General features: G+C 39.9%; 1 long non-coding RNA gene across 1 annotated transcript; it reads right to left on the bottom strand.

The window, feature by feature from the left end:
- Positions 1-241: 241 nt before the first annotated feature.
- Positions 242-14,985, bottom strand: LOC117525330. The gene is made up of 3 exons (XR_004565013.1): positions 14,863-14,985; positions 12,124-12,129; positions 242-255 (listed from the first exon to the last, which is right to left on the bottom strand). It is a non-coding gene; the product is annotated as an uncharacterized LOC117525330 (long non-coding RNA).
- Between the last annotated feature and the right edge of the window lie 6,418 nt (positions 14,986-21,403).

The raw sequence follows: 21,403 nt of genomic DNA, 5'->3' as shown, positions 1-21,403 counted from the left end.
CATGTGCGTACACGTGTGTGCACGATCACGTGTGCGCGCATGCATGACTACATGCGCCCATGCATGTGTGTGCAGAGTGCAATGGTATCAAACATATGGAACCAAATTTGCACTCTAAATGGAATGCAACACAAATTGGATGAATTAATCCATGTCATCTGACATACAAAGCAACAAATCAAATGACAAGGATCCACTCAGCCATAATGTAATAGCAATAACATAGCTATGTTCAGTGGTTGCACACTGCCAAGACTGAAATCAATACACATAGTCTTCTTTCCACTAAAAAAAAATAGGATACAAGAGGTGTATCCTTCTTGACCCAAATAATCCTGTGAGTTATTGAGCATTTTTTTGTTTCAACAACACAAAACATTTTTGTTAATTTGAAAAGGAGAAAATAATACACTTTAGGCTCTACGTATACAGTTGTAAATAAACAATGTTATTAGAGTTATTAAAAAGTAATATTTGTAAGTATAAATAAATACTGAAAAATGCAGCTGCCAAGGTTGCCCTGGTGACAGGGGGTGAAGTTCATGAAGAAATACTAAAATGCTCAACTGGCAAACAGTGGTGTCCAAAGACATCCCAGAAATGTCCCAAGAGAGGTTTTCTTTGCAACTGCTTTCTCCACCAGGTAGTTTCACTGATGAGCTCATCTCACATGCTCAAAGAAAACCTGATCCCTCATCACCTTTTCTGGAATGACTTTGGACACCACTGGCCTGGACCGTGCCATTTCAGAACTGTTTCTTCTGGCCTCCTCTGTCTTTGATTGCTGATGGCTATGGAGTCTCATGGGCACAGCCCTCAGACGAGTGCACACGCTGAACTTGGACACAGTCCCTATGTGCTAGAAAACTAGCTTTGGCAAGCTAGCAAGCTTTGGAATGCAAACAAGCTAGCTCCTTCAATTTAGTGCTTGATTGTCGATAGACTGTGTAGATAGAGAAGTGAAAAGAAACAACTATTTTTAAAGCATTGGGAATATGACATATTATGCAGTTAAATCACTATTTTGTCAGTCTTCGATTTGTTCCACATTGTTCTATGTGCATACTGAGCACAACTGGACAGCAAAAATCAACAAAATTAGCCTGTCATGGCTGCAGTGGTCTCCATAAAAAGAATTTCTTTGAGTACTATGAGGGGCGATGGAAAGGTTTTGAGCTGTAGATGGCGTATATTACAGACATTATGCAAACAGTTTTTTGACACCAGGCATAACTGCTCATGACCCCTATGACAATTCTGAAACAATCACAATTTTTGTCTATACCTTTGAAACAACTGAAGAAAAATAGTGAATGTAGAAATATGGTTGGAAACAGAAGGCTAAATGAACATATGAATCACCACATGCCTTTACCATTGAGCTGCCTTCACATTTTGTCTGTCCTGAGACTGAGCAAACAAGCATCTTAAATTATTTTTGCTGAGGGCAGGCTGGTTAGTGTATCTTGTTTTGTTCGTGTGAAAAGCCACAAGAATGTCATTATTATGACAAAAGAAAGCAGACAATACTTGCAGCTGTGCTTGGGCCTTCTGAACTGATGAATGCAGCTGAATTTCTAATCCTCTGCCAGACAGTTTAGCAGATAAAACAGATTACCTAATCCAGTCAGTCATTGCAGACAGGGAGGCTATGTGGAACCTTAGTTTATACTTTATTTAATGGGAACAGCTTTACTTGAGAGCCACATCTATTTAAAAAAAAGACACCGACTGACCTAAAGGTGGCTATATAATTCAAAATGAAGATGAATGACAGAAATTACAAAAAGAAAGAAAAAAGATGTGAAGTGTTACATATGCTGAGGGCTTTGAAACAAGTGAATCTTCGGAAACAGCAGGTCCACACTCACCTGTCTCAACCAGAGTCTTGAAGGCCTGTGCAGGACAACCTACAGGTGTGTACACAGACATCTTCAATGCCTCTCTTGTACAGTCAACAGGCCCACATATCTTCAAATCCTCTACCATCATTCCCTTACCTAAGAAACCAGATGCATCCACTCGGAACAACTTCAGACCAGTGGCACTCACATCAGTCACCATGAAATAGCTGGAAAAGTCATTTCAACTCCATAATGCCAGAAACTATTGACCCTCTTCAATTTGCCTATCATCCAAACAGATCAGTGGATGATGCTGTAGCCATAGCCCTCCACCAGACCCTCCAACACCCGGATCACAGCAGAACATACGTCAGAATGTTCTTCCTAGACTACACCTCTGCCTAGACTACACCTCTTCCTAGACTACACCGCTGCCTTCAACACAATTCGCCCCAAAAATCTGATTGGAAGACTGACCAATCTGGGGTCCTGACTGCCACCTGCAACTGGGTTCTGCATTTCCTGACAGACAGACCACAGGTTGTACAAATGTGAGCTCTTGTCCTCACCATTCATCAAGGGTGGGGATAAGACTGGATACAAGGTAGTGGTCGATAGCAGACTTGCTGATGGAGATGAAAACAACCTCAACCTTAGTATAATGGATAGAGAAATAATTTGGCTCTAAACCTGAAAAACACACATTTTTAAAAAACGTCTTCAGTTCTTTATTGGAAAGCCATCGTTATCCATGTGGGTGAAAAGTTTTGGTCCTACAAATGAGTTTCCCTGGATCTTTGGTTCACAAAAGTAATATATATAGTAGCAGTAGTAAAGTAGTGTAAGTCTCTCAATAGTAGCATAATTCTCTTCTGAAAGCCCATCTCTTCTGCTTAGTCTTTGATACTTATTAAGACATTGACTTATTTATTTGATTTCATCTTATTGCTTTTTTTGTATTGTTGTTATTTTTAATCATGTTTTATGGCTTTTTAATTATTTTATGTCTTACAGTATGTAAACAATTATGTATTTTATGATGATTTTTATTTATTCTTCTGTGCAGCACTTTGGTCAACTGTGGTTGTTTTACAGTACCTAACAAATTAAGTTGGATGGTTGGTTGGTAATATGCGTATTAAGTCAATTGTGGATCCATGTATAATAATGTCCACAATGAAAAACATGTAGTATTGCATATTGAGTGAAAATTATGTCTGTCAGTATGTATTTGAGTGATTTAGATAAAATGACCCTAAAAGACTGCACATCATAGAGCGAGCATCATTCCTTGATTCATCCATTTTTTTGATTTTACACTACTTTATATTGTTTGATTGTGCCACAAATGTTCACAATTCATATCCATCACTTATGTTGCCTTGTACACAACAAATAAGTAACACAGTGGGTGGGTGATTTCTGATCATTTTGTAACAGTATGACAGACTTTTGTCAAAGACAGAAACAAACAGACAAACGCATTGATAAATCAGTTGTTGCTCTATGCTGTGCACATTCACAGAATCGTCATTTGAAATGTTTCCCATGGTACCATATCGATGCCCTGTGCACTGCCCCTTGTGTGCGGGGGTGTTTCCTGTACATCCATGTGGGGGGCGGTCTGGTGGAGTGTGTCAGGGTTGGGCCTAGGCTGCTCCCCTGGCAGTTCATTGGGCTGCTCTGGTGACCCTGGTGGGTGCAGTCCTTAGCCCCTGGGCCCTTCTGCTGTCCTGGTTCTGCTGGTTTCCTCTGGGGCTCTGCATCCTGGACACCTTTACGTCAAGGTACATGCACTCGCCCGTGTGGCTCCTGTCACGCTGGCGTGATCAGTGTCATTATGATAAGGTACTGAATTTGGGTATTGGCTCAACATTCCGGCCACAGTAGTGATTGGATATTTAGCTGTGATCTGGGCCTCTGTATGTGGATGGTCCAGTGTTCATGGCTATCATAACAATTTGGTTCCAGGTGTTCCCAAAGAGATGAAGATGCTGATGTCCTAGAATAGGTGTTTGGATCTTCACTAATTAGACAACAGGCTGTTACTGTCACAGCTTGTTTATGTGTGGCTGTTTGTCCTGGTATGTTGTATTGCTGGGGGGGGTCTTCCTTTATGGTGTTTCACATATTTCATCACCTCACTGTTATTACTATCACCACGTGTCTTTTGTTCTCGACTGTCTCTATGTTGTGTTGGTGTTCAGCCCTTCTTGATAGTCATTATCGCTTAGCTTTAAATTAAACATTATACACTGATCAAGAAGGGCAGGCAGGTGAAGGTCACCCATGTATATATATATGTACAGTGGTCCCTTATCACGAGAGTTACGTTCTAAAAAGAACCTGCGATAAGCGAAATCTGCGAAGTAGTCAGTGTTATTTTTTTGCTATTATTATAGCTGTTTTAAGGCTGTAAAACCCCTCACTATACACTTTATACACTTTTCGCAAACAGGCATTAACATTTTCTCAATACTAAGAAAACAGAGGTTTTTTTGTCTTCAAATGGTGAAAAAATGAAAAAGAAAACTGTTTTGTGTGAAAGCCTCAGGAAGACCAAAAAACAAAGCTCCAAGGCACTCTGTGAAAATTAAATTAAAAAGCCTTTATTGTGGCATGGCTATATAATTAAAATACGCACCAACGCGTTTTGCAACGCGTTTCAGCATGGCCTTCTTCAGGATGTCAAACAGTTGTTGACAGTGATGCTCACCTTAAGGACGTGTTTCCATATCCTCCTGCTTTCTGTTACAGACATGCTCCCACCCTTAAGGATCATCTGGTGAGGAGCCATCTACCACCTGCTACTTTATCCACATGGCTTCAGCTCTCCAAAGGAACATTCCCTTGTAGGCAATTGCAATCATTGCCCCAATATTGACAAATCATTATTTTTTAAAGACCATACAGGAAAGTTTCAATTAAAAAAGTATGCCAACTGCAATACACCCTTTGTGGTATATAAATTGCAGTGTGAATGTGGATGTTTTTATATTGGAAGAACAAAAAGGAGACTCAAAGACAGACTTGCAGAGCATAAACGTGCCATATATACAAAAGATCCACTCTACCCTATGGCAGTCCACTATCATACGGCTGGACACACAAATGTCAATAAACTAAAAGTGATGGTCATTGAGACAACTGAAAAACAATCACGTGGTGACAACAGACTTTCTCTCCTCCTACAACGTGAAACTTATTGGATTGTACAATTAAAAGCAACTGAACAGCCAGGCCTCAACGCTGATATAGACTTCTCTCCATATTTATGATATATGCGATTTAGATTGTTCAAGGAGGTGCCCGTCCCAGCTTCATTGGGGTTTATCACTTGAGCGATTGAATCGCATATACTTTAATCAACTGTATTATATTGTACATAGACTATATTGTGTTGTTTTTTTTGTGTGTGTGTGTGTGTTTTGTCTTTCCATTGTTTGTTAATTCTAAAAATACACTTCTAATGTCAATCTCCTTCAATTATTTGAGTGTACTAATTTCCTCCTTATTAAAGGAGGCGTGTGACACCTGTGTAAAACCTGTTTGACATCCTGAAGAAGGCCATGCTGGGCTGAAACTCGTTGGTGCGTATTTTAATTATATAGCCATGCCACAATAAAGGCTTTTTAACTTAATTTTCACAGAGTGCCTTGGAGCTTTGTTTTTTTGGTCTTTCTGAGGCTTTCACACAAAACAGTTTTCTTTTCTTTTTTCACCATTTGAAGACAAAAATCTCTGTTTTCTTAGTATTGAATAGCACTCCCACCTCCAACTGAGCACCTATGTATTAAGATTTTTTTAAATATTTTTGATTCACAATTTGTGGACCCATGTAGCACTCCTTTTTCGCACTCCTTTTTTTATCATTAACATTTTCTCACTTTTCTCTCCTGTGTAAACACTCTCTTTTTTCTTCTAGGCTCACTGCCTCCGGAGGTACGGATGCAGGACCCGCAAAGAATCCAAGTCCTCTCTTGGTGGCCATGGAGCTCTGCGGCTGCAGTCAACATCCGCATCAAAACAGCGAGCGTAGTCTCTGGACCTGTTGCCAGATTTGGCGCAGCTCCACACAGCAGACAGGAGGGCGGTGTGAGTGGTCCGCTGCTGCGTTTACCGAGCCTGCAAAATTGCACAAAAAAAAAAAAATCAGTGAAACTGCGAGGCCACGAAAGGTGAACCACGTTATAGCAAGGGACCACTGTATATATATATATATATATATATATATATATATATATATATATATATATATAAAATCAGAAAAGTATCCTACCTTTTTATTAAAAAAAAAACTATATGGATTTGAATGACGTGCGATTACACCAATCATGCTTGAACCCTCGTGCGCATGCGTGAGTTTTTTCACGCGTGTCGGTGACGTCATTTCCCTGTGGGCAGGCCTTGAGTGAGATGTGGTCCCGCCCTCTTCGGTTGAATTCCTTTGTTTCATACACTGCTCGAGACGGCACGCGTTGCTTTATCAAAATTTTTTCTGGACCTGTGAGGAATATCCGAGTGGACACTATTTGAGAAATTAAGGTGGTTTTCGGTGAAACGTTTAACGGCTGATGAGAGATTATGGGGTGTTTCTGTCGGTGTAAGGACTTCCCACGCAGCAGGACGTCGCGCAGCGCTTCCAGGCGCCGTCGTCAGCCTGTTTCGACCTGAAAACATCCTAATTTAAGGCTTAATTCACCCAGGACGTCGTGAGAGAACAGAGAAGATTCAGAAGAGGCCGGCATGAGGACTTTATGCAGACATTCCACTGTTTAAGGACATTTTGTAATGAAAGACGTGCGCGCAAATTCGCCGAGTCGTTTCCGTGACGATTCGGCGAATCTGTGTGCGCCGCGACAGGAAAAACACCTCCGTGTTGAAAACCATTTGTAAAATTCAGGCGGCTTTTGATGGCTTTCAACAAGTGAGTAACTGAGAAATCGTTTAACAGCTTGCGCATGTTCCAACTTGCCCGTTAAGGTTTCCAACGGAGGTGTTTTTCCTGTCACGACCCCCCGCGGTCGGGTCCAGCCCGACATGCGACTCTGCCCGCACGTTCTTTCATTACAAAATGTCTGTTAACAATGGAATGTCCAAATGAACTCCTCATGGCGACTTCTTCTGAAAGTTCTCTGTTCTCTGACGACTTACTGGGTCAACAGAGCCTGAAATGTGGAAGTTTTTAACTTGAAACGGTGAGACGCTGCCGCCTCGAAGCGCAGATCGCCGTCAGGCACCGTGGGCCGTCCTTACGGAGACACTACCAGACCAAAATCTCTCATCAGCCGTTAAAATTTTTACCGAAAACCAGCTGAATTTATCGAATGGTGTCCACTCAGTTGTGCCTTACAGTTTTGAAAAAATTTTGATCAAACAAAGCAGCAGTCTCTGAGCTATTCCTAAACAATGAAAAAAACGACGAGAGGGTGGGCGACTCCTCACTTCAAAGACTGCCCACAGGCGAATGGCGTAACCGACAGACGTGAAAAAACTCTCGCATGCCCACGAGGGTTCAAGCATGTCTGATGTAATCACACGTGATTCAAATCCATATGGTTTTTGAAAAAAATAATAAGGTCGGATACTTTTCTAATAGACCTCGTATATATATAAAAAGTTCCGTCAGTTTTGGCATATACCATCACTATATATGCAGACAGGGTAAGAAAAGAAATAAAAACTTTTCTATGTGTTAAAAAATAAAACAACAGCCCATCTTCATGCTGCCTTTCTCCTAAATCCATGGATATCAGTCATAAAACCTTGAGATGTCAAATGAACTCACCACCCATTTGACAGGTTAAAAAAAGTTCCAAAGTGTGTGTTTTTCCACATGTAATTAATGTTGTGAAAAACTGAACAAAATGAAACAGTTTTCCAGGTATTAAAAAGGCTTGTCTTATTATTTTTAATTTTTGAGATTATAAGCATGTATACACGTTCTGCTGGTTTAAAAAAAATGTGCAACTTTCAGCAGCAAAGCATAACACACCGAGCACCATCAGTCTGCTGAAAGGAGGAAAAGGCTGATAGACATATGTGTCATTCTCCTGTCTCGAAAACTGACTGTGAGGCATGTATCAACTAGTGACAGTGTCTGAAAATGTTTAGTTTCAGGAAGTGGTTGATTTAAGTCCCTGTGACATCCCACTGCTGATTTGTTAACAGATGCATGATGAAAAAGCTTAGTGTGCTTACACATCCATGGACCTCAGAGGGATGGCCAGGCTTTATTTAATAATGAAGAAAAGCACCAAGAAGAAAGCACATCAGAGTAGATACAGTATTTTAATGTGCATACTGAAAAGCAAGTTTGGCAAGTTTGCGTGTATACTTGCTCATGGTTTACTGATGCTGAGATGATAGCAACATGTTAGCTGTATCTCTAAGAACAATGTTCAGTCAATCAACATTGAGTTGACAGGATATACACTGTATCCAGAAAGTATTCACAGTGCTTCACTTTTTTCCACATTTTGTTATGTTGCAGCAAAATGGAGTAAATTATTTTTCCCCTCAAAATTGTACTCACAACACCCCATAATGACATGAAAAATGTAATTTTTTTGCAAATATTTTAAAATGTAAAAAAATAAGAAATAAACATGGACATATAATCACGACCAGTGAGGGTGGTGGGGGGGATTAGTAGCATGTGTACGGCAATACACTAATCAAACATCTTTATTACATGGTTCTGTCATAGCCACTCAGTGTCAGAGCACCACTGCACAGAAATGTGTCAGACCTGTTGCCACTAATATTTTGCATACAATTACCATTCCTGCAGCTATCTCCATGAGTCAAAATTTTTCATACATATAATTGTATTCATTTTGTCTGATGAAACAACTTTTAAATGGTTAAGTTCACTTTTTTCAGCCTTAGTCATATTAAAATAAGTCAATTTCCTGCATGCTCCATTTATATCTGACAGTTGCTTGTTTTGGATGTGAGGAGTTTTCTGTGAAAGTGTGTGAGAAGGAAATAATGACATCTCTTGACAATCTATGGCTCATGCACAAGTGCATTTACAGTGTGTCCAACTCTACTTTGATGTTCATCATGGCAATCCCTCTGTGGTGAGGAATATCATATTTTGATTGATTCCCGGACTGCATAGGACATCTACAATCCTTGATCAATCTAGAGATGCCTGTGTGTAGGTTTGTTTAATGTTGGAATGTCACTGCACTCTGATAAACATATGGTCTTTGACAGATCCTTAGCCTTGTTGGATGGCTGGGAAATCCCAGATGATCAAGGTGTGAGGACCTGCTGCAGCCTTCATCTCCTTCACAGCTGCCAGGTTACAAGCCAAAAGCCATCACCTCCTCTGCCTGATCCGCTATTGAGGACTTTTTGTTTTACCAGAGATCTTGTTGTGTGTTGGGGGGTTTGGCTGGATGTTTTTGTGTTGTTTTCTTTTCTTTGCTCTCCAGGTGGTATGCAAACTGGTTTTTGTCTGTGGAGAAGGTGCTGGCAGAAGAATCCTTCACCCTCATCAACATTATTGGCTGCACTTGTGGAGGATGTTCATGTGCAGGCCTAATGACTCGCAGCACCTGTGGATGATGCTCACGTGCAGACTTAAAGACTTTCAGCTGAAGCAGATAATGAGATGGCGTTCTGCATTTAAGCCATGAGTGATTCAAGCAGAATTGCCGGGAAGACGCTGAGGACCGCGCCTGGGTTTGACACATCGTGCCTGTGAAGGAGGATGGGTGAGGGACACATGCTGTCAGCACACATCAGAGGTGAATGATTGTCTGAATAAGTGTTAACAGTAACTTGGTATTTTGTTACGCAGTATATTTGAACATTGATGAGAATTGTGCAGCTCGCTTCTCACGGCCGTGGCGTGCGGACTGATGATCCTCCACCTGTTGTGAGAAGGTGCTCATTTACATAAAGCTTAAATTCAGACCTGAATGTGTTGCTGATAGTGTGTGCCTTTGAAGGATATTAGTTGTAGCTGTTGACTTACCTCACCTCTTCTATCCTTCAGAGTCAGTTTGTCGTGTCCACCTGGGGGGTGTTTGGCGGTGAATTTAAGTCCAGAAGCGCCGGGCTTCGATCCCTTTGGGTGCTGGAGAGCGCGCCGTCCTTCACTCCGCCAGACAAACCATATATTATTTTGTACACAATTGTTGCACAGAAGGGGAAATAAATGTTTTGTTTTTGGAACCACTTTCTGGTTATTTAGCGCTGGGTTCAGTCAGACGCAGGTCCGCTCCTCAACCCGCGTCGGCACATAACAGATCTGTTAGCCATCTCATATTCAGGGTTCCCATTCGGCTTTCATGGATATGGTAGTGACCATAGTGCATACAAGGTTTCCACTTTGCTATATACATGGTGTGTACAGACAAAAAGTGGTTGGATTTAGTCACTTCATTGGCCATGGTGTGTTTCAGGTATGACATGGGATATAGACCATATAATACAAAAAACAAGGTCAACTTCCAAAAAAGGATAAATACAGTAGGATCAGACCTAATGAAAAGTATAATCAACAACAGTAAACCATGGAAAAGGGAAGTCAACAAGATTAGGGAAAAACTGCAAATAATGGATCAAACAAGCAAAGGAGATATAAAAAGGAAAATAGGTGAACAGCTAATGAAGAATATCAAAGAACAAGGAGAGATCAAATCAAAGGTAAAACACTACATTGAAAACGTAAAAATGTTGGAAATAGGAAAAAGGAAACCCTACCTGGACAAACTAAACAGGATGGACGCACACAGCATCATGATGGCAAGAACAAGAATGCTGGCAGTAAAATTCAACTATAGGAATAAATATGCCAATGTATCCTGTAGGTTCTGCAATGCTGAGGAGGAAACCCAAAAACATATACTAGAAGAATGCCAGCAAATCAATAGGCAAGAGTACCCGAAAGTAACAACTGATAACTTTGAAGAGGATACAACCAAACTAAGAGAAACTGCGAAAGCTCTTATACGGCTTGAGGAAAATCTAAAATTCTAATGTGCTGCTCCCCCCCTCAAAATGTTAGGGTAGCACCCAGCAGACCTGGAAACACACGAGAGGAGAGACAACATGAAGTAAAGCAAATCAGAGTGTAAGCTGCCATTCAATTTATGAGAAAGGCACATGAGCAACTGCTGTAATGCTATTGTGATAGCAAACTCAGACATGGAATCAATGCTTGAGACAATAATTGGGACACTTTGATGGATTTATATCAAATAATTCATTTCAATGCATGTTTGTTTTTTTTTAGACAAGTCAGACGGTGGATGTAGGCCAACTGCAGGTATATTTATGACTTGGATTTGTTCGTTATTCATGTAAATGACATCAAACACATTTATTATGAAGAAAATGTACAGTTTTCAGTAAACTGAGTGACAATGTGAAAAGAAAAACTTATTGCTGGCATGATCATTACAACAAGGAGGAACCTTGAATTAATTTTCAATGACGTGCGGACACTCGTACATTAAAATGCAGAGAACACACAATGTCGTGTGCCATTGTGGTCGTACATTTAATAATCATATTCATTGGTAACATTTAGGACATCAAAACAATTTACACTGCTTTTCTCTGCCATACCTGTATATACCTTGTATTTTTTGGCTGCAGTATCATAATAGCATACCATAATAATCCTCCCTTTTCTTTTGTCAAATTTATGAAGAAATTAGTCTTTAATAGTAATATTAAATGTTGGGAAACAGAGCATGTTTATTATTTTGCACAAGTAAACCATTGGATAATTACAGTACCCACTCTTTGAGGACCTGACTATATCCCTGTGGAGGGAATAGAAATATAAAAACAACAAAGTTCTTCTTCAAGATCCCACATAAAAACACATCTGAAGAAGCTGAGTCACCACAGAAAGCTGTTCTTTGAAGTATGGCTGAGCCTTAAGAAGCAAGGTACAGAGGTACAGCTAGAAACTCATGTCACTCTCCCAGAGCCAGTCTCTCCCACTCAGATTGGAAGATTTATATTCTATGTGGATGTTTGATAGTGTTCTGTATAATTGGTATAAATCTGGTCTCCTGTGAGATGCTTTATTATTTTAAACTCTAATGAGGATTACGTACCACCATAGGACAAAACTCTAATTGGTTTGCATTTATTATCATTGCAACCACATTCCAGGAGATGTAGTGTAAGATTTTTACTTGATTTATTCACCAATAGAAACAGCACCAAACAGAAGTGTGTTAGTGTAAAAGGGTGAACCCACCTACAAAATTGCTATGCAACACACACTACTGTAATTGTAAGGCACTTTGAGCTTCTGATGCAGATGGAAATGTGCTATATAAATGTAGTCCATTTTCCATTTACCCAGGCATACCCTGAAGCAGTTTTTCCATGATGCACCCTGACATACACTGAAACACTTCATTAGGTACGCATGTTCAATTGCTTTACACAAGCAACTAATCAGCCAGTCACATGGCAGCAACTCAATATATTTAGGCATCTACATTTAGGCATGCTCAGAATCAGAATCAGAATTGAATTTATTGCCAATTAAGATCGCACATACACAGAACATAGATAAGGTGTAATTGGTGCATAAATAATAAGAAAAGAAAAGAAAAACACTTCTGTAAGAAGTAAAAGAGTCAAATAGGCAAAAATATATTCACTGTTAAATTAATATAAAGTAATTAATTGGGACTGTGCAAATACAGGTGAATGAAGTACAGATGTACAGTACCTTTCAGTTCAGGGATGACCAATCTGTACTTTATGGTGGTGGGGGTGAGGCAGGATAAGTGGAGGTCTCTGGCATTATTTATTAGTCTAGCTGCAATTGGAAAGAAACTGCTTTTGTGTCTTGAGGTTGTGGTACTGATGGACCTCAGTCTCTTGCCAGAGGGGAGGGTTACAAAAAGTTTCTGACCTGGGTGGGATGTTATTGGCTGCAAGCTTCCTTGCTCACCTAATGCCCTGGAGATGTACAGGTCCTCTATGGATGGCAGATTGCAGTTGATCACCTTCTCTGCTGAATGGATGATACGCTGCAGTCTGCTCCTGTCCTTGGCAGTGGTAGCAGCTTACCACACGGTGATGGAAGAACAAAGCATGGACTCAATAATGGCAGTGTAGAAGTTCACCATCATTGTTTTTGGCAGGTTGAACTTCTTCAGCTGGCTCAGAAAGTACATCCTCTGTTGTGCTCTCTTGATGAGAGAGCTGATTGTCAGCTCCCACTTGAGGTCCTGGGTGATGGTGATCCCCAGGTAGTGTAAGAACTCTACAATGGCAAAAGGAGACTCACACAGGGTGATCGGGTGGCCAGGACTGGGTTCTTTCTGAAGTCAACAACCATCTCCACTGTCTTGAGGGTGTTGAGCTCCAGTTTGTTCTGTCTGCACCAGGACACCAGGTGGTCAATGTTCCTTCTGTAGGCAGAATCAAAGATGAGTCCAGTGATGGTGGTATTGTCCATAACTTCAGGAGCTTCATAGACTGGTGACTAGAGTTGCAGCTGTTAGTTTATCAGCACCATCTGAATCATCCGAATGGTTTCCACCTGGCTGTTGCCCAGTTTCTGGCAAAATTTGATGTGTCGCTGCTCCAGTCTTTGGCTTTTTCCTTGAAATGAAAATCCGCCGAGTGCATTGCACATGTCCTCACTCAAAGGCTGCTTACCAGCAAGTGACGCAATCGACAGGCGTGAAAAAGTTCATGCATGCACACAAAGGTTCAAAGTTGGCTGATGCAAGCACATGTGATTCAAATCCATCAGGTTTTTGCAAAAAAATAAAAAGGTCTGATACTTTTCAAATGTCAGTTCTCATAGTTAAGTCCTGTGAGAGTTGTTTTTTTTCTGTTATTTATACAGCACTATCATAGAAGTTACATCGTGGTGTGCCTTTATACCAGGCTTGTGGTGGTTTATAGTCCAAATCAGTTTCCACTACATCACAATAGCAATGCACCCCAATGCATTTGACCAAACCTTATCTAAGACCAAATAAAGTAAGTACACAGATGAGCACATTTGCTATGTAAAGGACATGGATGTTGAAAGTGAAAATGACAAAGGCATCAGTTGTAAACTAGCAATAACACTTGTACCATGTCCTAACTATATGGCTATCTACTGAATTTCTTCATCTTATTCTCCTGACAGTTATAAGAAAGTGCCTATGTCACCACACAAGGTCTCAGATCCATCACAGCACAAACATGTCCACAGATAAAGATTGACTACATTCAATTTTTAGTCAGAAATGAACCTTGTCTGATTATTTTGCATTGTTGCAAACAAGCCATCGCCAAACATGCTGCCCCTATTTATTTATAGATTCTGCTTATTTATTTATTTATTTTTTTAACTTTCCTATGCTGACCTTTTCAGGTCTTTTGTAAGGAAAAGGTGCAGGAGAAGTGGTGTTTTATCAGACAAGGCAGCTGACAAATGTGGTGGTGTTCAGCCATGAGGTTCTATTAATCTCCCAAATGATGCTAGGCCTAATGGGAAGAGGATTTGAAGGATTTGAGAGAGGACATGGCCACTTTCTGTTCTTGCTCCAGGACACGAGCAGAGAGCGATGTGCTATTGCATTCAAATTACTCCATTCTCCCTCTGACTATTCCCTGACACAAGCAACAACACTTCTTTTTCCATTCGATTTGTTTCAACGGCCACTTTAATTTCCACTTTTAGTAATCCATCTTTTTTCTTTAGTTTAACAGAATTTAATCTCATCCTCTCTTCTTGGTATTCATTATTTCTGAGCATGAGCAAAGGCTTGAACTCAGAGCGCAGTGAAAAAAAATTGCCTGTGAAAGTTTGTCCACTACCTGATCAAACAAGGTCAGTAAACTTTGGATCCTAACATGAGGTGGTACTCACTTGCATTAAGGTGTGTATGTGTGTGTGTGTATATACACAGTAGCCCTCATTTATCAATGTTGTGCAGAGTAGGGTGTATATTTTGGGTGCAAATCTGAAATATGTACGAGGGCCCGTCGTATTTATGAATATTATGCACCTACCAGATTCCACCATACACACCTGCAGCTGTTGATACATGTGGCGGCTGAAAGTCATTGTAATTATCAAAGGAACACTCATAAATATGCACTTCAGGGCACTTCCACGCCTTGTTTTTGTGACACTGAAAAGTGAAAGATGGGAACAACGACAGTGCGACATTTCCTCTAGACCAATCAGAGTTCGGTCAGTGCTATCTAACATGGCAGTGATCTGAAGCAGGTAGTTTTGTTGCTTGTGTAAGTTCTTATGCCCAAATAACTTTTGGGAATATTTGTTGTGAATACTTTTGATGGTTCTGAAGAACCTGTGAGACCTACATCAGGTGGTAGAAGATGTCGTTTAAACAAGGACAACCATAAACGAGAGAAAACGAAGAAAATTCGCTATTCTGGTGGTGGGCTGATTCCTTCTGTTGGATGTAAACACACTGCTGCCAAAAACCTTTGCCATGCAGATACAATAACACCCGATTATATTATATATTATATTGCCTGGTAAGGCTGAACAGGACAGGGCTCTACTTCATATGATGACAATAATAGAAGTTAAACGGCAGCGTCAAAAGTTTGACTACAAAGACCAAAGAAAGGACAGGAACATCTCCGTGAAATACAGTCTGTTGTGTAATGACCATCCACATAAAGTACGTTTGCAAGTCAACATTCCTCACAGTGTTGGGTAAGTACCCTTTGTACCTCTTTAGAATCAGACAATCTCAAATAAAGCGACCATCAACTCTACTCTAAGCCAACCATCCACCACAAATGCCAATAACTAATAATTTGTCATCATATTAGAATTCATAATGTTCGCTTCTTACCTTGTGCTCATCTTTTGGAACTTCAAAACACATTGAATCTGGCCATAAGTGGGCTCATTTGTTCATCAAACTCCACAGAAAAATAATATCCAGTTGTATTTCCCATAAAGTAATGTTGTATGTTGTTATAATCCATCAAAGTCCATTTTATTCCATGAAAAAGTAAAAATATGACTATTAAAATGCGTCTTTCCTGTGTTTTCGATACTTTCGGATTTTCCATGTGACTTTGGCTTATTCACTAACCTGTTTACTCTCTAAATCTAGCGTAAGCTCCATTCTTGGTAGGTGCATTCATCTGGTGGACGCCTTGGAGTAAAACGTGTGTTCCAAGCCACTTATGCATTGAAGATTTTGGCCATTCAGAGCAAGCAAACCCAGTGATGTTTCAAACCATGACTCATATTTTCTGTTAGCCAATGAGATAAGCTTACCAGCACATGGGAATTGTACTCTTTAACTACAAAGGCGGCCAATATCAGCATGCGTAAAAGTGAAAGCGAATAAAGCCAGAGCATACAGGAGTTTTAAACATCGTCTTTTATCATTTCACATGACTTATTTTCAACTTTTTTTGGACTTATGGTCAAATTTAGTCATAAAATATAAATAATTCTGTTTGGCACATTTGGAGCTAATTTGGATCATTTGTGCCAAGTGGCACTTTTACATACAAAAAGCTCACAGTTTCACAGTGCTTATGACTAGAGATCTGATATTTTACACAGCTGAGTCCAGAACATAAACAAGTGTAGTATGTTTGTAAGGTCTACTATGAAGTATAAAGATACACACTATGATATTACTTTTTTGTTCAAGGAGGAAAAAAAAGAATTTTTAGACGTTTGAAGTTACATTACTCAAGTTGTGTAGCACTTAGAGAGTTCATGCTGTCAGGATGCCACACACACACACACACACACATACATACAGGATCAGCACTTAACTGTCTACTGAATGTATTCTTATCAATTATTATTGTTTTTAAATGGTGGTTTTGTCATGCTATTTAGGGTTGCACACTGAATGGATTGCATTTAAAAAGTGAACTGACTGTTATTTAGTTAGTTGTTTTCCATGGTGGATAGTCTTAAAACGTAAGATCAAGCAAAATGAATAAACATTATTGAAGTGTTACTTTATTATTTGCTTTTATTACAAATTGTTTGATGAAATTTCCTGATATCTACAACATGTTGTGTTATTTTAAAACAAAGACAGAAAAATGAATGGATTTGTTGTGTGGGCCGCCAGAAGAGGAGGTACTGCTGGCCCACCACCAGAGGGCGCCCTGCCTGAAGTGCAGGCTTCAGGCACGAGAGGGCGCTGCCGCCACGAACACAGCCGGGAGTGACAGCTGTTACTCATTACTTCCTGACAGCTGTCACTCATTCTTCATCACCTCACTCCATAAAACCCAGACGTCATCTCCACCTCATCGCCGAGATATCGTACTTCATTGAAGGTAATATCCTCAGCCGTTTTGTGTTACAATATATCTGTATATTGTGAGTGTTTGCAGGAGTACCGGTTCCTCTATCTGTGGAAGCTGAGTGAGTGCAGGACGGCACTCTTTTCCCCTGAGGAATCACTGCGGTACTCATCACATATTGAGTGAGAGGTGGAGGTGGCATTCCCACCGTTGTTGTTACTGGGTGTACACACACCCACACTTGACTGTCTTTGTTCTCGCCAGCAGTACCAGATCCGACAGTCGGAGACGGTGATCACCTGGGAATTCGGGACTTGGCGGCTCCAGTATTCACCAGGTTCGGTGGTGGCAGAAATCGTGTGGTTCCGGCCCTTCTCAGGACAGACATCTTCTATCCTCGAGCCTGCCCACACGTCACCTTTGTAATTTGACTGTAATCATATTCTGAGATTGTCTGTATATTCGTTATGCACATTTCACAACATTAAATTGTTACCTTTTGGCTCATCTATTGACCGTTCATTTGCGCCCCCTGTTGTGGGTCCGTGTCACTACACTTTCACAACAGGATTTATAGCATTTTGAAAAAAGAATGGGTGGATTCATAGTGTTTTGGAAAAAAATAAAATAAACTTTGCATTATAAACAATAACATTGTTGTTAGATTTGTCAATTATTGTTGAAAATGTTCAGACTGAACCAACCGTTTATTACAACAGGATAAACTAAATATTTGCAAAATTTGTTGGTCTGGATAAATAAGTCATTTTTCTCAAAACAATCAAAATGGATTTATAGCATTTTGGAAAAGAGCTCTTCACGTGGTATGTCTCTTTTTTCAGGACAACCTGTACTTTCAGAATATATATATATATATATATATATATATATATATATATATATATATATATATATATATATATATGCTATAGTGGTGTTTTATAAGAGTAATAAAGGTTTACAATCACAAATAAGAAAGGTAAAAATAAAGCGGAAATAATTTTCACACACATTTATTCAAAACACACAGCAAACTATAATAAACAACTATTTTGACATTTTATAAAGGTAGTTTGGGATCTTGGACAAAAGAATGTACAAAATAAAGGTTCTAACAAAAAACACAAATGCACATTTTGAACAATATATACAAAATGGTCTATGCTTTTTTTTGTGTGTCTTCATGCCACACCTCAGAGCAATTTCTGTCTGCTATTACACAAAGGCTTACAACACAAACTTTTTACTTCCATGGAGTTAACGCCCTCTTGGAATGTGTTCCTGCACGGTGAACAACCTATCTTCACAGTGTGAGCCCCTGTTAACACCCCCCTTTTATTCATATGCGTAAACGGTACTTTATGAGTGAGAGAGGCTTATTCAACAATATTCACTGGCAAAGTATTGAAGCAGTTGTTCCAGTGACGCTCTTTGGTCCACCATGTGAGGTTGTATGAGGCCTTCTTATGCTGACCACTTTAATTCATATGCACAACGCTATGCTTTTGCGCATGGAGCCAGCAGCCAGAGGGCTATTCTAACAGCATTCACATGCCAGAGAGTAACACATCGCTGCTCCTAACAATCTTTTGCCTACCATGTGAGACTGCTCTGCCACATGATTGGATATTGGAAAACCATGTGAAGGTGAAACAATTCCAATTGGACACTCCCATTATGCATGTCATCACACAGCTTCTATTAGGAGGTACATACATGGTGGATGGCTGGCTCGAAAGTCAGCAGAGTTTACTTTTCAGAAAAAAAAGTAAGTTTCTATCTCATATCATTAAAAAGTTATTTAGAATTTAGTAAAACTTGTACTCAGCTGTCGTATACGACTATTGGCCCCAGAGGGTTAACAAATGGGTAATCTTTGATTTTCAATATGCTTTATAAGGCCAGCCAACTCCAGGCCCCACTTCACAGGCCGAACCACAGGCTGGAACAAGCACAGAGCTTGACACCACGGAGCGTGTCGAACCAGGCCATGCAGCAATATCCCACGTGTCACCATGGGTCCTGACAGAAGAGGTGCTAGAAAGACAGAACGAGATATGTCGGCAGCTTTTAAATATTAAAGCATTGCTGTCAATTAATGACACTTTAAACAAAATAAATGACAATCTGGAAAAAATAAAGACATTTCAAACGTTGCTGTGATCATTATTTTGACCTTCCTGCGTGATGTGAAACTGTTTTGAATTTAGTATAAATTATACACCACCTTCCGACTTGGTGTAGGATATAGGTGCAGCGTACACCCATGTTGGGATTGATAAATGCAAAACCAGTGGCGGCTTTTCCCGTTCACCTCATATACACACGGATTTTGTTGTACACAATGTTGATAAATGAGAAATGACAGCCATTGAAACTTCCATCTCCAAGTCCACCTTAGGTGTAGCATTGGAAACTCAAATGATTTCTTGAAGCACACTACAGGGAAGGCCACCCTCATTCATCTGCGATTCAGAACAACATTCATGCATTTAGAGAGGAAAACATGTTTTCTCTAATTGTCATTTCAGGTTCTTTAGAACATTCATTCAAAGACAATCACAACACAGGTCCTATTTTTTTTCCCTTTCTTTTTATATGCATCACAGTGTGGTCAAATTATGAAATGTAATTAAAAACAAGGTATGATTCGGTCCAGTAGTTTTTTAAAGTAAGTTCATTTGAGTTTAAAATTCAAAGAATGTTCTGTTCCATTCAATTGTTTACTAGCCATTGTTGGCTGTTACAATAGTAAATTGGGTCTGTCACATGAAAGGTGTGGAACAACAAATGTAAATATCTTAATGTTCCTTCTTTCTCTGATTACAGCTTAACATTATGTTCAACTTGTGAAAATTTGGAAAAAAAAAAACAATTTACCAAGTTTATGTAAATGGAACCAAGTAAATGCATGGAGAGGGATTTCTACACTCCCACCACTGCTAACAACCACTCTTAATATCACCAGCTGCCACTCATAATGATACCTGTCATATCCTCCCATCAGTGTTTGGTCGATGTTGCTACCTCAGCTATCACGGGAGGGACTGATTTCATCAAGTAGCAGAAAACGAGGGAGAAAGTTCAACTGACACCTGAAAGAGGGGGAGTGGGGTTTGGGGGTTTGCTGGCCATCCATATGGCTTACTGAAGGAAATGCAATAAAGGTGCTTCAGCAATATAACCAACAAAAAACCCCCTAAGTCAGCGACTCCTGACTCACAGGTCTGATGAGGACTTCAATATCAGTTCACCACTCTGCATGCACCTGCACACCTCTCAGCTTCTCATTAAAGTAAACCTGATGCAGCCACAAGGAAACAAACCCTTCCCCATTTAATCATCTCACGACAATTGGGTGCTTCAAAAAGCTAAAGTTGCATAAATCTGCACTTGAGCACCGTAGAACATCAGAGACATGACAGACAGTGCTTGAATTATTTTCAGACTCAGATAAATAAGTTGACACTGCTGGGGTTTGCTACACTTTTGAGACCTTTGTTGCTGCAGCCATATCTGACAGAGGCTAACTCTGAAAATGTCAGAGCAGACATGGTCTACAGCAAAGGGAGGATGGCTGAAGGCTTTAAAAGTGCAAGTAGAATATGACCGTGACATTTTCTGACATACTGAGACCAAGTGAAACCTCTGAAAACTGGCCAAGACAGAATTTCTTAACCTTCAGTCCTGGCCTTAATATCTTGAAGACATAGAGAACTTGCAGTGATGCTACTGTATCCCTTTAATTGAACGTGATGACATCCATCATGAAATATGTTAGAACATGCCTTCCTTTTTTGTTATTAACTATGATATACTTGATAGAAGACAGCCTTTAAATTCCCCACATACAGTCACATTCATATGTATAGTAATTAAACAGAGACAGTTTTTTTTTTTTTTTTTTCCATTTTGCCTCTGCACATCCAGTAACAACATGGAGTTTAAATGAAACACCAAATATGTACTTCCATTGCAGGCTTTCAGCTTTAATTCAAGAGCAAGTTAAATATGGCTCCTGAGGCTCACTGGTGCCCGTGCTCATCCGCAGATTCCACAGCAAGATACAGATGAGATTCTACACAAGCCATCAATAAAAACTCTTATGTCAAAAATCCAGTTTGGTGTATCAGAATAGACATGTCAAAAAGTATGGTCTAAGGAGAGCTTGTTAAGCATATTGACTGAAATAAAACAACCAAAAGAGTCCAAAAATCAAATGAGTCGATAAAATCAACAAAAGAAAATGACACCTACCAATATCAAAGTCTCAACGGTCAGTATCGTGTATGACCACC

The sequence above is a fragment of the Thalassophryne amazonica genome, chromosome 14, assembly GCF_902500255.1.
Source record: "Thalassophryne amazonica chromosome 14, fThaAma1.1, whole genome shotgun sequence".
Taxonomy (NCBI): Eukaryota; Metazoa; Chordata; class Actinopteri; order Batrachoidiformes; family Batrachoididae; genus Thalassophryne; species Thalassophryne amazonica.
The sequence above is the reverse complement of the archived record's forward strand: the minus strand, read 5'-3'. Positions and strand labels throughout refer to the sequence as shown.